The following is a 14,712-nucleotide window of genomic DNA, read 5'->3' on the forward strand; positions in this document are numbered from 1 at the left end:
CTGCGGACATTTCGAAATCCGCACTGACACAATGTGCCAGCGCGTATTCCGGGAAGCATACTAGAAGGTCTTCTTCGATTTCCTCCAGAGTGAAGACTCCGTTGGAGGTCGTTACTAACTCCCCCCAGCTTCCCCTCTGGAGTTTCTCGTTCAGTTCCTTTTCTTTCCTATCTAGCAAGATCTTGACTTCGGCTGGAGTTGACGGTGCAGCTTCCATGTACTCCTTGTATGGGAGAAGGGTGGCCACGGCCGCCGGCCCAGCTGGTCTGAAAAACCTCTCTTTGACTGCCCTAAGGACTAGGTATTGCATTGGTTCGATAAACTTGTGGTGATAGAAGAGTAGAGAGAAAGGGTGTCCCAACTGCCCACTAACTAGTAGTTGCTCCAGGGCCCTATCCACTATCCTACTGGCATCGTTTTGATGGTCAATATCGTCAAAGTATTTTCCTAATATCGATTGGGGGCTAATAGGGTTATCTGTTTTGGTTGGTTTTCGGGCATGGTCGTAGGTTTTTTGGACTGTCGTTATCCTGTGGAAGATGTCCTCCAGCTTTTCGGTGTTTTCGTGCGGTCCTTGAGGCATGTATATTTTTCCGGCAACCAGCTCCCTTGAGCCCCCGGCTTCCGCTGGATTTTCTCTGACCACCGGTCGCGAAGCATCATGCCTTTCGGCACTTATCAACACGGCGGTCGTCATGGCGCCATTGGATTCCGGGTTGGTATCTCGGTCATATTCAGAGGCCCAAGCTGCATCTTCGTATGTGCTCTGGATTCCATCTTCCGTTAGGGTCAGGTTTCCAACGTTCGGGGTATGTTGTATGGGTTTGGTAGTTGGTTGTTGTGGGGTTAACTCTCTGCTGTCGGCGTTTCCTTGGTCCACTGCGGTACTTTGTTGCTGTTCTTTCTTTTTTGTCAGCCTTAGCGCCCTCAAGGTGCTTGAGGCGCATTGAGACAAAGTTGGTTCATTGGATCTGCTTTTCTGGCTGTCGTTTTCGGGTATTGGTTGTTGATTTGTTGGTGTCGCGGGGAATAGCTGATAGTTTGGTACTGGTCCGCTTGGTATAAGGTATTTTCTATTCGCGTCGCTGGAGTTGATAAAGCTTACCAGCGGATTCACGTATTTGAAACCTATCGGGGTTGGATTGTATGTATTTTGGGATGTTGTAACATTTATTCTTGTTTCGTTGGTTTCTGTAGGGTTTATGGGGGGGTTAATTGTGGGCGCCGGATTTTGCACAGGGGTCCCTATACTCCAGGGGCCCCTGTATTCATGGAAGGTTTGATTGAGAATTTCGGGCGACGATTCGGATGACTGGAAGGAAGATGTGCTGCTTTGAAGGTCTTCCTTTCGAAAGCGCAGTCTTCTTGCGGGCTTAGGAGTCACGGTGACTTCGTTGATTGTGTTGTTTAGCCATTCGGGTCGAAGGTTTCTTTGTTCTTCCTGTTCTTCTGCCACCTCCTCGACGGACTCTTCTTGTTCCTCTATTTCTGTTTCAGGTTCAGCGACAGATACCCCTTCTTTCCACCTCAGTTCCTCCCTGAGTCGGAACAGTTCGGCGGTGAACTGGGATATCTGCTTCATGTTTTCTTCTTCGGTGTTATAGATTTCGATATCGTAATTTCTTCTTATTCTGGTTACTTGGTTGTTTTTACACTTTTCACCAAGGTGAATAAACGTCTGCTCTCTGCCACAGAGACAACGTTTCTCCTTGATGACGAAGAACCTTTTGAGATACGAGGAAAAGAATCCGTGCTCCGTGAGAGCTTGAGTGGTGTAGAAGTTTATGATTAAGTTGGACTCGAGTCGCTTTTGAATGTTCGGGATCCACTTATGCGTCACCCGTCCAGTCGTTTCTTCGTCCCAGCGCCTCTGCCAGATTTCAGTGATTACTTCATCCAGCTTGGCGCTTAGTTGTTTTTTAGTTAGAACATCGCCATGGTAGTTGTAAACGTTTTTGTTGTTATCCGTTGGGTGTTTGTATATCAGCGAGACCACGCCGTACAAGTTCGTGAGTGCGGCATGTGGTCTCACTTCAATGTCCAGGGTTCTTTTGATCGCTGTTTTCTTTATGGCCAGATCGAGTGGCGGCAGCCCGGCCAAAACCGAAGCAGCCGCTCCTGACACTGTAGAATATGCTGATATGATCTTCAGACAGTACAGTCTTTGGACCTTTACGAGTAGATCCTGGTTTTTCTTCAGGGTAAGACCGGTGTGATGGGCAGCAGCTCCATAGTAGAACAAGGAATTGATCAGGCCCATCGACATAATCCTGCGAGCTTCGTATCCGTAGCCGAAGGTTCTGCCGAATAGTCTGTTTATGATGTTTATCGCTTTCATCGCCTTGCTATGCATCGCTGCATAGTGGGCTACGAAGTTTAGTTGATTATCGAAAACTATGCCGAGGTACTTCATCTCATTTGACGGCCTTACTACCTGATTATTAACCAGGATCTCGATGTTTGGTACGTTTTTCCTTGTGAACACTGTGAGTTGGGTTTTCGCTTCGTTCAGCTTTAGCCCGAGGGCTTCAAGCTTCCCGATTAACTGCTTTATGGCTTTGTTCATAACTTCCTTCAAGTACTGGGTGTTTTGGCTTCTAAACACAAACAACAAATCGTCCGCAAAGGCTATTGCCTTCGCGGCTCTATATTGGTATTTCAGTATCGTGTTATACACGCATATCCAGAAGAGGGGCCCCAAGACAGAGCCTTGAGGACACCCTTTGGTGGCTGTAGTGCTGTATTTATTGTTGTTGTAGGTATAGCTGATTTCCCTGTCTACCAGGTAGTCAGCTACAATCCTTATTAGATCACCGTTTACTCCTAGTTTAGCCAAAGATTCGATGATGATGTTGTGAGGGATGGAGTCGAAGGCAGCCGATACGTCAAAGCTGACCGCTGCGACGTATTCGCCTTTCTCCCATCCCTTCTCGATTTCCGTTATCATGTCGAGCAAAGCATGGTCGGTCGATAAACCCGACCTGAAACCGTACTGATTTGGAGTTAGTAGTTTGTTTGTTTCCAGGAATAAGGAGATTCTTCTATGTAGGAGCTTTTCGTATATCTTACCCATTGTCTTGAGCAGACAAATGGGTCTGTATGATTTAGCGTTGTCTGCTTCTTTACCGGGCTTCTTGAGTACTACCAGTCGTGCGTTCTTCCAGGCTGATGGGAAGTAAGCAAGGTCCATGCACGCCTGATAGACTTCTATTATCGTGTTTGGGTTGTATTTATAGATTATCTTGAACATTCTATTGTCGATCTTATCAAGACCAGGGGCTTTCCCCGGCTTGAGTTCGTTGACGATGTCCTTTAGTTCTTTTCGGGTAATTGGTTCAACGCACGTTTGATTTGGCTGCTCCAGTATCTCTGCTAGTTGTGCACCCGTATCGATCTCGTCTTCCACATCCTCTTCGAGCAGGGGAACACCGTCTTGCGGGAACATACTGTTCAGTAGAAACTGGATGTTGTCTTGTTGGTTCTTCGCTTGCGAATTTTGGAGTAGAGGGATTGAGTTGCTATTGTCTTGTAAGAGGTTCTTCACCGCATCGTACGGTTTCCCCCATGACTCTTTTTGAGTCACGAAGTTCTCCCATGCTTTGCGCTTGGCTTTAATGGTTTCGTACTTGTATTTTTTCTCTATGTTTCGAAAGGTTTCGTATATGAGGTCGTATTCCATCGTATTCTTCTGCGCTTTCGATGCAGCTTTCAGTAGATTGTTCTTTATCCGCTTCATCTTCTCTAGTTTCTCCGTCCAGTACGGAAGCTGGGACTCCTTGACGGGTATCTTTGCTTCGCTTTTGACGGCTTCTGCTAGAGATTCGACTTCTTCTATCCAGTCATCGATTCCGGCTTTGGATCTTTCTTGGAGCATTGGCAGTGGCGTGACTTTTAACGTTTCCTCAATCAATTCGTAGTCGTAGATGTGGTTCGTTTCTCCCTCCTGGACCTGATGACCCACCGTGAAGGTTATCATTTTATGATCCCTGATAGAGGAGAAATGAACTTTCCAGTCGTGTATTTGTGCAATGCAGTTGTCACTTACGACGGTATAGTCTAATATGGATTCTACCCCAGGTCGATGGAACGTTGTTTCTTCTTTGTTCATGACACACAGAGTATTGTCTGCCACGAGCTCGTCGAATAAAGTATCTCTCTCACTGGGTATGTTGTTTTTGTAGTATTGCATGAATGAGGAGTACACGTTGAAGTCACCCATTATGACTAGTTGTTTGCCTTGCATCTTCTTGACCAGCTTGCTGAGTTCGGTAATTTTTCTGTTTATTTTGGTGTTGGGGGAACAGTAGACGGAGACGTAGATATGCCCGTCCATCTCGATGGCGACCATACTGCCACCTTCCGTGTAAATCTGATTGTACTTCAGTGTGTTGCGGATCAGCAAGGCTGCCTTTCCGCTCACCAGTGAATTGTACCCTTTAGCCTTTAGGCTGCCATTTTGGAGATAGGGTTCTTGTATTGCTGCTACATCTGTTTGGTTTTTCATCATGTGTTCTATCGTTCTGCGCTGATAGTCCTCGGAGCCACCCAAGTTTATCTGCACAACGTTGACTACTTGTTTAGTTTTTGGGCTATTATTATCTAGGTTGTTCTGTTTGGTCTTTGATTTTGCCTTGGTTTTATTGTCCATCTCCGTAATCGGTATTTTCCGTAATCGACTTGATATGATTTAGAAGGCATGGACACTGCTGGGAGTGTGTGGCGTGTTTAGTTTCGTACTTGTTGTTTTTATTGTTGGTATTGGCTCGGATGCAATTTACACAGTCGGTGGGGCTGTATGGTACCTCGTGCTCTAGCTTGCAATGTTTGGCGACATGACCGTAGGAGTGGCATTTAAGGCACTTGACTGGCTGTACGCTGTTTTTGACCGGACACATGCTCCAGCCACGCTCCAAGAAGATCTTTCCGAATTTCCTGACCAGAAGTTGCCAGGTTCTAGGGGTCACAGTGCAGATAGCGAACAACCCGGAGGACGGGTCGTTATATTTATATTTCATTATCCTTACGAAATGGGCCGCTTCGCCGGTCGCGTTCAGGATAGCTTTATCGACGTCCTCCTTGACTGCGCCGTCCGGCAGACGATGCACTGCAAGTTGGGGTAATTTTTTTGTACGTTTAGCTACTGGGTCCAGTTGGCCTTGTAGTTTTTTGGCTATGGAGTCGATTTGCTCCTGGCTCTTGCAGGCGACAATGACCGCTCCGTTTGTGGTAGGTCTTACGTATTGCACTCCCATTTCGTAGGGATTGACTTTTTCTTGGAGTAACTTGACCGGGTTGTCACCCGATTTCTTCGGTTTTAGGATAATGGTGTGGTTATTGGGTTTTGGTTGCTGTTGCTGTTGGGGTTGATATATGGTTTGTCTTTGCGAAAGCTGTTGCTGGAGAGGAGGGAAATTATTCAATCCTACCGGCGCCTTCACAATTTGGGAGAAAGAGAGGGGTATTTTTTGGTTTGGCTTATTTACATCAGTTTTCGAGTTTTGGTTTTGGCTTTGGTTTTGGGGTTTGGAGGCTTTTTTCGCTACTAATGATTCAGCCAGCTTTTTGGCTTGCTTAGTCACCTCATCCTTAAGCGAGTTTGACATATTAGTCGCGATTTCTTCCATTTCATCTAAGTTTTTGTTTAGGCCTTCCCTAATACTGCCTTTTAGGTTAAGAGCTTCCAGTAGGAGGTCCCTGCATTTTTTTATACGTTTGGCAAATTTAGCCTTATATTCAGCTACTGATTCCGCCCTTGGGGGGGAGGACTTTTCACCGTTACCATCATTGTTTTGGCTGCTTTTTGGGGGTTTCTTACGATTGCCCTTATCTTTCTTATCTTTTTCGGCTTTTCGGTTACTTGAGGGTGCGTCCGAAAACTGATCTTCATCCGAAGAGTCCAAATCAGACTTCGTTTTCCTTTTTCTCGTCATTTTCTAGTCCGGATTTTATCGGAATTCAGAACGGATTGGGGTAATATTCTAGGCCTAGGCCAAAGAACAAAACCCACGGAGCGGATTTTTTAATTTGACCCTGGGGTCAGGGTCAGCAGTTTTTCCTAGTTAGCGGATCTGAATATGGGTACTTTTGCCCCTGGTTGGGCTCAAAAAATCCTAGCTAACCCTAGCGATTTTTCGCCGAAGAGAGCAGGAGAAACGAACTGCAACTTTGGGGTCAAAGGTCAAAAAACGAATTGTGGAGGGGATTATTGACGGATTTTGTCGTACAGTGGTTAGATGGCTTAGTTTCCAGAGTTAATATAGGGAAACCGTTGAAAAAAATCGAAATTTTCCCATAGGTCAAAATTTCGTATCAAGGTCAACGGTTTTTCACTTTTTTCTCCGCCGTTTATCAACCGATTTTTTTCGAACTTAGGGCCCTGGATTAGGCCTTGGCTACTGAATAGACCCACGAAGACCGAATTTTAAAAAATCCCATAGGAAAAAAGTTTGTTCTTTTGACCCTAGTTTTTGAAAATTTTCTACCAGCTGGACCTATTTTTCTTGTCGATTCTTGTTTGGGCACACGAGACGAGTATGTAAACCGAGTTTCACGTAAATCGCGCCATAATTGCGGAAAACACAAATATACAGTTTTTTGAAAAATTACAACTCACCAATCTAAGTAGGTCAAACTTCAAAGTTGCTGTATTTTGGAAAGTTTACCACTTACGGCCACACGCGATATATCGTTTTATTAGTTTTATTACACACTACAAATAAACAGTTTAAAAAGTTTAAATAAAAGCACTTTTAGTTTACTTTAAGAGGTCACCTTTTTCAGAGGTCAAACTCCAAAATAGATCGCGTTTCTTAATTATCTCGAAAACTAAGGGTTTAATCAAAAATTTTCAAGACGCGAAATGTTTTTAAAATTTGATTTTCTATAAAATAGACATATAAAAAGCGACACTCGCGCACAAAAAAGTTTTACCAAAGTTCTGAAAGTTCCATGTCATCTTGCAGTAATCCAATGTCAAACTTTAAAAATTCACAGAACCCAGAGTTTTGAACTTTCACGCACTCGCGATATCACAATTTGTTCGTCTTACCGAGCACTACAAAGTTACACTTTGCACCGAACGATTAAAAGCACTTTAAGTTTACTTTGAGTGGTGTCCTTTTTTAGAGGGCATCACTCAAATACATCGCGTTTTTCAAATTACTCAAAAACTAAGCCCTTGAGAGAAAATCTCCAAGAGGCAAAAAGTTTTTAAAATTAAAATCTACACAAGTTACATGCAAAAAACACCGCGCTCACGCACCAAAATTTTCCCAAAATTGGAAAATTTCAAAGTTAAAGTACACTTCAACATGGCGAAATTTGAAACTTTAATAGCACCTCGAATTCCGGCCCGATTTACGCGTACGATATCTCAAAATGCGCGGCACGTAATTGTCTATATATCCGCACAAAAAAATCGGCAAAAACTCGCGAAAAAACCGCCCAAAATTACGATTTTCGGGAGCTGCACATTTTACATGTCCGAACACGTCGACTGAGTATGTGGCACTGAGGTTAGGTTAGGTTAGGTTAGGTTAGGTTAGGTTAGGTTAGGTTAGGTTAGGTTAGGTTAGGTTAGGTTAGGTTAGGTTAGGTTAGGTTAGGTTTTTTTTTTTTTTTTTTTTTTTTTTTTTTTTTTTTTTTTTTTTTTTTTTTTTTTTTGTTAAACCCCGGTCGCACTAGGCGCCGAGGGTTTATTTTAATTAAAAAGAAAAACAATCTTAATCTTAAGGCTACTAATATTACTATTTTTAATTATCCTAGATTATAGTTATACCTTCACCCCAAGATTAAGATGAGGGACGGGAAGGGGAATGGGAGGGAGAGTGAGACGGATCGTCCACCCTGACCCAGACCCCTAGGCGGTTGCCTAAGGCTCGATCTCTGCCAAGCTCCAGGAGTCGTTATTCACGCGTACCTGTCTGACAGCAGACCGGGCCCCCGACCCGTCTCTGGAGGAAGTTTGAAGGGGGAGTGATTTCGCCTAGGGGTGATCCCAACAAGTTGGGGCCCCTAGTTAAAAAGGCCGTGAGTACATGGGGATATTTGTGGGGCGGTCAGCGCACTTGCTGCTTGCTTCTCGCCGACCGCCCACATGAAAGATTGTTAAATTTCTATACTAAGATTAGGCTATTCTATACAATATTACATATCTTGAATCCAGGACTGTCTTGAATCGCGACTTCCGGATGTTTTGGTTGCTTCTTGTATTATGTTTGGGTAAAAATGTATGGGGATTTATATCAAAAGAAAGAATATATAAAAAAGAAAGAAAAAAATTTTACAATATTTACAGTTATTTATTAAGTATTTACGTTAAGTATTTTTGTTTATTGGGCCATATCTATACAAACTAAATTACATCTGAAACCCTAATTACAAACATTTACATGATACATGAATATAAGGTGGAGGGTGTCTATTTATAATTTATCGGCACCAACCACCTCTGACAAATTAAATATATAAGGTGAAAATAAAAAGTAATATAGAAACTGAAAAATAAAAACATGAAAGTAAAAAGGTATATGGGTAAATATATTTACATCTTAAATCTAGAGACTAATTCGGGATTTGGTTACTTCACATGGCACTGGCTACACTATCTTCGCGATTGGGTGCATACTCTGACTGTGATATGGGATTTCTTGAAGAACTCAATGATTGAGTGTCTTACCAGATCCCAGTTCAGCTTGTCTCTTCCGCACCCCAACCTGGGTATAGCCAGCTTTCCAATATTCAGTTCTTTACATTTTACAACTAAATTTTTAAGAGTAATTAGGAAATCTCTCTCTGTTGGTTTATGGTTGTAGCGTTCTTTTGTAACCATATATAAGACGTAGTTTTCGACTTTTTTTACCGCTGAGTAGGTTAGGTTAGGTTAGGTTAGGTTAGGTTAGGTTAGGTTAGGTTAGGTTGAGGTTAGGTTCACCGTCGAGGTCACATCTCTTCTATACACGCTCCTCGCTGTTTCGTTGATATTTTCTTAAAATGGTGTTATATTGAGTTAAATTTTATTTTAATCGTTTCCTTACGTTGTAATAAACTCAACGATACCAAATTCATTATATTTATCTTATATTTTCGCTTAAAAACACGCGATTTCGATAACATGTGACATTCTACACCACGTGCCGCCATGCTAAATCGGCATACTAGTGTTACTCTTCAACTTCAATAAACAATGCCGACCTATACGGTAATTATATTCGTTCAACACACTTCAATGGTTATATTCATTCGATATTTCACTCAAGATGCATTCAACCAAAGTATCGGATAAATCCACATCCTCCGCAGCTCCGATTTCATCTGATAACGTGTTGGAATACATTGTCAAAAACACGCACCTTCGAATTACACATCTGTTAGCCAATAAAAGCAAACTCAAATTAACAAACGCCGTATGTAAGTCACTTAATACTATTAAAGAGTTAAAACTCGAAATCGAAAATCTCCCATTCGAATGGGATTTCGAACAGCTTCCATCCGAAAACCAACAAGATTACAAATCTAGACGCACTTGCGAAGGTATTCGATTAAAAGCATTCGTTGATAAATGCAAAGATAATCCAGATTACCTGGAAGACGTTCGACGAGGAATAATTACGTTTGATCAATCGTTGTATTCGGAAGACCATCGGAAGTCCTCCTCCAATGATTCAGACTCGTCAATAAACTCCACAGCCATGAGTTCAGAAAATACCCCTGTAAACGAAGTAGCTACTAATCTCAAAAAGCAAATTCTTCAATCAGACGAATTAAAATCGCTTCAACAAGACATTCGTAACGAATTATCGCAAGCTTTTCAGCCGCAATCTCCGTCGAAGATGTTAGAAGATACTAACAAGCAGCTTGCCAATAGCTTACAATTGAATTCCGAACTCGTTGACAAAATCGATCAGCTCACAAACGTTCTCAAATCTGCCAACGATGAGCTTTCTATTCTCAAACAATCGACAGTTAGTATTCACGATTATAATACTCTCCACGATGAACTAAAAGCTACCCAGCTCGCTCTTTCTCAAAAAGACACCGTACTTCGCTCATTATCCGACGAACTAAAAGTAGTTCAACAAGGTATCGAAGAAAAAGATGAACTAATTAAAACCCTCAAATCTACTCAAACTCCACTAATCGATCCGACATCGCTTAACCTAGTAATCGATAAACTCACTTCCGTAATTGTGAAAACAATCGACAAAGCTATCGACAAACGTTTACCAGACTGCGTCGCTGATGCAGCTCGAGCAGCATTCGAATATCAAGAACTCGCTCGACAAGAAGAAGAAGAAGAGGCACTCTCTGAAATTGCTCATCATCAAAATAAAAATAATTACGATAAAGTTCAAAACAATCATCATACCAATCCCCAAAATGGTTTTCAACGATCGAATTCAAGAACTTTCTACCCATCTGACGATAGAAATTATAATTCAGATCGCAGAAACGCTAATTTTACGAAGAATAATTTACGTTCATCACCGAAGCCTGCTCACTCAGTTCTAGTTATTCCCGATATCGACAATAACACCAACAATGAAGATTCTCCCTCCGTTGTGGAAATATTAAACGACAAATTCGAACCTCATTCGTTTAAAATCCAATCAACTGTTAAATTCCCATCAGGTTCAATGCTCATTAATTTCAACAACGAACTCGACGCTAAACATTTCTCCGATGCTGTAAATCAAACCAACGGTATTAAAATTAAACCCAAATGCGAAGAAACCAACGTTCAATTTAGAATTCACTCGATTCCTAATAAAATCACCAGCGAAGACTTAGCTGAAGATATCAAATCGCAAATGAATTTTACGCCACTTTCAGTCGATCTAGTTAATTATCGTAACCCAGAAATTAAGGGTACTCGAATGGCCGTAATCAAATGTACCAAACAGCAGCTCCAAATCGTTCGTAAGATGAAGAATTTACGCATCAAATACGACTACTACGATATCGATTCCCGAATACGTATACCACGATGCGATAATTGCCATTTACTTGGTCACATCACTAAACATTGTCGAAATCAACCCTCATCTATTGAAGAAATTAAATCCGCCGATAACTGCGCCGACTGTTCATCGTTTAACAAATGTATTCGTTCGTCTAGACTCTCGCTAAATCGACTGCGACCAATTAAACATCCCTACGGCGACAGAAACTGTCCAACTTTCAGATTCTACTACAATAAAATGGTAAAAAAGCTCACCGATGCTGAGTAAGTTTAATTTTACGGTTTAGTAACCTTTTGTGCATATTTACCAACAGATCGGCGGAACACGTACGTCGATACTGTTATTTTCGTTCATCTTTTCTTATCGTTTAATTGTTAATAATTAATTACCATCGATACATTTTGCTATTGCTCGGTTACCGTTTTCAAATTCGTTTCTAACGCGATCTAAATTCTAAATTCGTAAATTCGTCCAAATGTACTTCTAATTTGACCTAAATTCGTTCAATCAGTATTAGTTACCCTAAGAAAGAATGATAAATAAATAACACCACAAATCGTTTATTAAGGTTAAATTCTCAGCAATTATGAAATTCCCATATCGGCTTCATTCTAAATTACAACTCAATCGTTGATAATTAACATTAAATCATTCGACGCTCCTAGACAAGTCATTATATTCAAGATAGTAAACATTGCTCGGCAATGTACAATTCGCGATTCACTTACCCAAATTAGCCGCTTTTTCAATAAATTACCATATTCGTTCGGCTTCAAATTACTTATTAATCAATGATAATCCGTGATCAATTAAGTCAATCGTTGTTAAGATAGAATCAACACTCGACCTCGTATACTTAGTCCCTACATTACGATCTAATGACAAATCCGTTCGATTACCAGCAATCTTCCATTCTCAACGAAACTACTCCAAAACGTAATTATTCTTCAAAGTTAATAATCGTCGAACACGTAGCAGTTGTTCGTTCTTCAACAAACATCTTTAATATTAAATTATCAAATTGCTCGGTGTCAAATTACTCCCAAATCGTTGATAATCGCGATTAAACAAACACGTTCGTTCACCTGTTACAGACAAACTGATTACCAACATTCGCGACTAAATTAACACAATCCATTTATTAAATTATTAAAAGTGCGTTTTCCGATCCAGCAACGGATTCAAATCAACAGCCAATCTATTGACTAATTAAATTTTACGTTGAAATCTAACTTACGTTTCGAGGTCGTTAAATGATCAATTTACGCTAGACAACGTATATTTAGTTCCTACTCCTGGATCATCAATCTAGAGGTTAACCATACCTAGAGTTATTTACCAACATTCGATTAAATTGTAAAATTCGTTATCTACGACTGTAAATTCGCTTCTTTCAATCGGTTGATCTGACGATTAACAGCTCCGTTCTCCGTTTTAATCTACTTTCCAAATTGATGACTTATTTACACAAAAAGCATTCGTTCGACCGATATTAAACGATTTTATTGTAAGCCATACCGAATTTATTCAAAGGCGATGCCACATAAATTATTCACGATTAACGTTGACAACTACCCAATCCCAATAATTTACTCGAAAACGAAAACCATCAGCAATAATGATATTCAACTTCGCTCGATCATCTAAAAGAAACAAATTATATAATCAACACTACTCGTTCAATTCGTATCAGCTTATTATAGATCTACGTACTAAATTTACATGTTATTCGATCTAGAATTACTTTCCCACATTACGTTTAGATCTATCTACCCGGAATTATTGTTTTCGATCGTCACCTATTAAAGAACAATCCGTTCAATTATTCAATCAATTTCGTCCCGATTAATAAATTCCAAATTACTCACATTTCAACGCAGTTTTGAAGCTGCTATTGTCAATTCTACTTTCAGTCTCAGGTTGTTTTTCATATTCGCTTAAATTCGTTCGCTCGCGTTGCAATCTTCCTACCTAAAACAACTATTCACAAAGCATCAACTCTTTTAAATTATTTCAACGATATTCTAAATAATGTTACTTACCGATTCCAATAGCATCGCGTAAATTTCTTCAACATTCACATCGGATAGAATTCTCTTCGAAATTACTCCTCTTCATGATCTACTACGAAGTTAACAAGCAATCAAACCCTGCAAAATTTAACCATGATTATTCGCATACATATTCGATTCTCTAATGGTCACATGACCCCCCTTAGGTAAATTAAAACTCTCCGTTTCTGTACGTTTCTATTAATTTTATAAATATTCTCCTCCGTTATGAAATTATATCGCTCATTAATCTGTTTACTAAATTATCACCTTAAGCCTTTTAGCTAAATAGAACCTACCTGGTTCGAAATTCAATTTTCCAGTACACTCCGAATCCGCTAAGCGCTAGTCACCAAGTAATCCACCTATCTAATTACCTATTTAGCTCAATTTGCGTCTCTAATCAGGCTTGCCATTTAGATAAAACAAAATAACCTCCTTATCATTTATCAATAAATTATCAAATGATATTCAAAACTAGGTCCGGTATTCGCAATCATCATTTAACCTTAATTATTAATATCCGATTCGATCAAATTCGCTGCCATTCCATCCCCATTTCCTAGCCATCGTAAACGGAACCGAACGTTCCGAGCAACTCAATCAAACCAATACTCCGGTTTAATTAGCACTAAATTTACTACATTCGATCGAATTCTTTCTAAATCAGCTACTAAATCGATTCCTAAACAAGATTAAATCGTTCGTTTCAACATACGCAATCGATTTCAATTAAATTATACTTACCTACGAAATTGTCATATTCGTTCGCTTCCAAATTACCACCTTTGCCTTACGATAATCAACGCAAAATCAGTTTAATTCAATCATCGATCGTTTATTCGCAATCAAATTGATTAATTGAGTTTCACTTAAAATCATCTCCTAAATAAGTTCCATTACCACAATTCATTGTTTCAACGTTCGTGATTTATTAATTAATTAATTAAAATCGTCTATTTCAAATTGAACAAATTACTTTACCTCAACTGTACATTATTCGATTACATTCGCAAATCACCAATTAATTCCCAATATATTATTCACTCGAGGATTAAATTATCTAGACCTTCTCACCATTTACCTGAAATATTATTAAATAACATAAGACATCGTTTATTTAGTCCCTACACCATTATTCACGATCTAAAACGATTAACAACATTAGACATCATTTATTTAGTCCCTACACTGAAATTATCGATCAGATCAACGATCACGTTCGCGATATCACTATATTCATTGGCAAATGGTTTCTAAAGCCCATACTAAATTACTCAAATTTTACCTTCTTCGCGATCTCCATCCTCAGATAACTACCAAGATTTTCGATTCAAGATTCAATTGTAATCAACGTTCAGCTCAAAATCATCTTCAAATTAATTCCATTACTTACTAAATCGTTCGATTCAACGTTCTGATTTGCTATCAAATTAAATCATCCGAGGCGATGCGCTCGTATGCTTAATTCCCAGTTATTATTCATTTGGCGATTAAATTACCTCGATCTTCTCACCAATTATCTGAATTATTACGAAAATACACAATTCTTGACAGATTTAAATAATCGTTTTCTACACTAAGCAGTCGTTCCAAATTATTACCCATTAATTCCCAGAATTATTCGATTACGATTAAACTATCTTGATCTTCCCACCATTTACCTGTATTATATGATCAGAAACGCTCACTGCGATCAA

The sequence above is a fragment of the Planococcus citri genome, chromosome 1 (assembly GCF_950023065.1).
Source record: "Planococcus citri chromosome 1, ihPlaCitr1.1, whole genome shotgun sequence".
Taxonomy (NCBI): Eukaryota; Metazoa; Arthropoda; class Insecta; order Hemiptera; family Pseudococcidae; genus Planococcus; species Planococcus citri.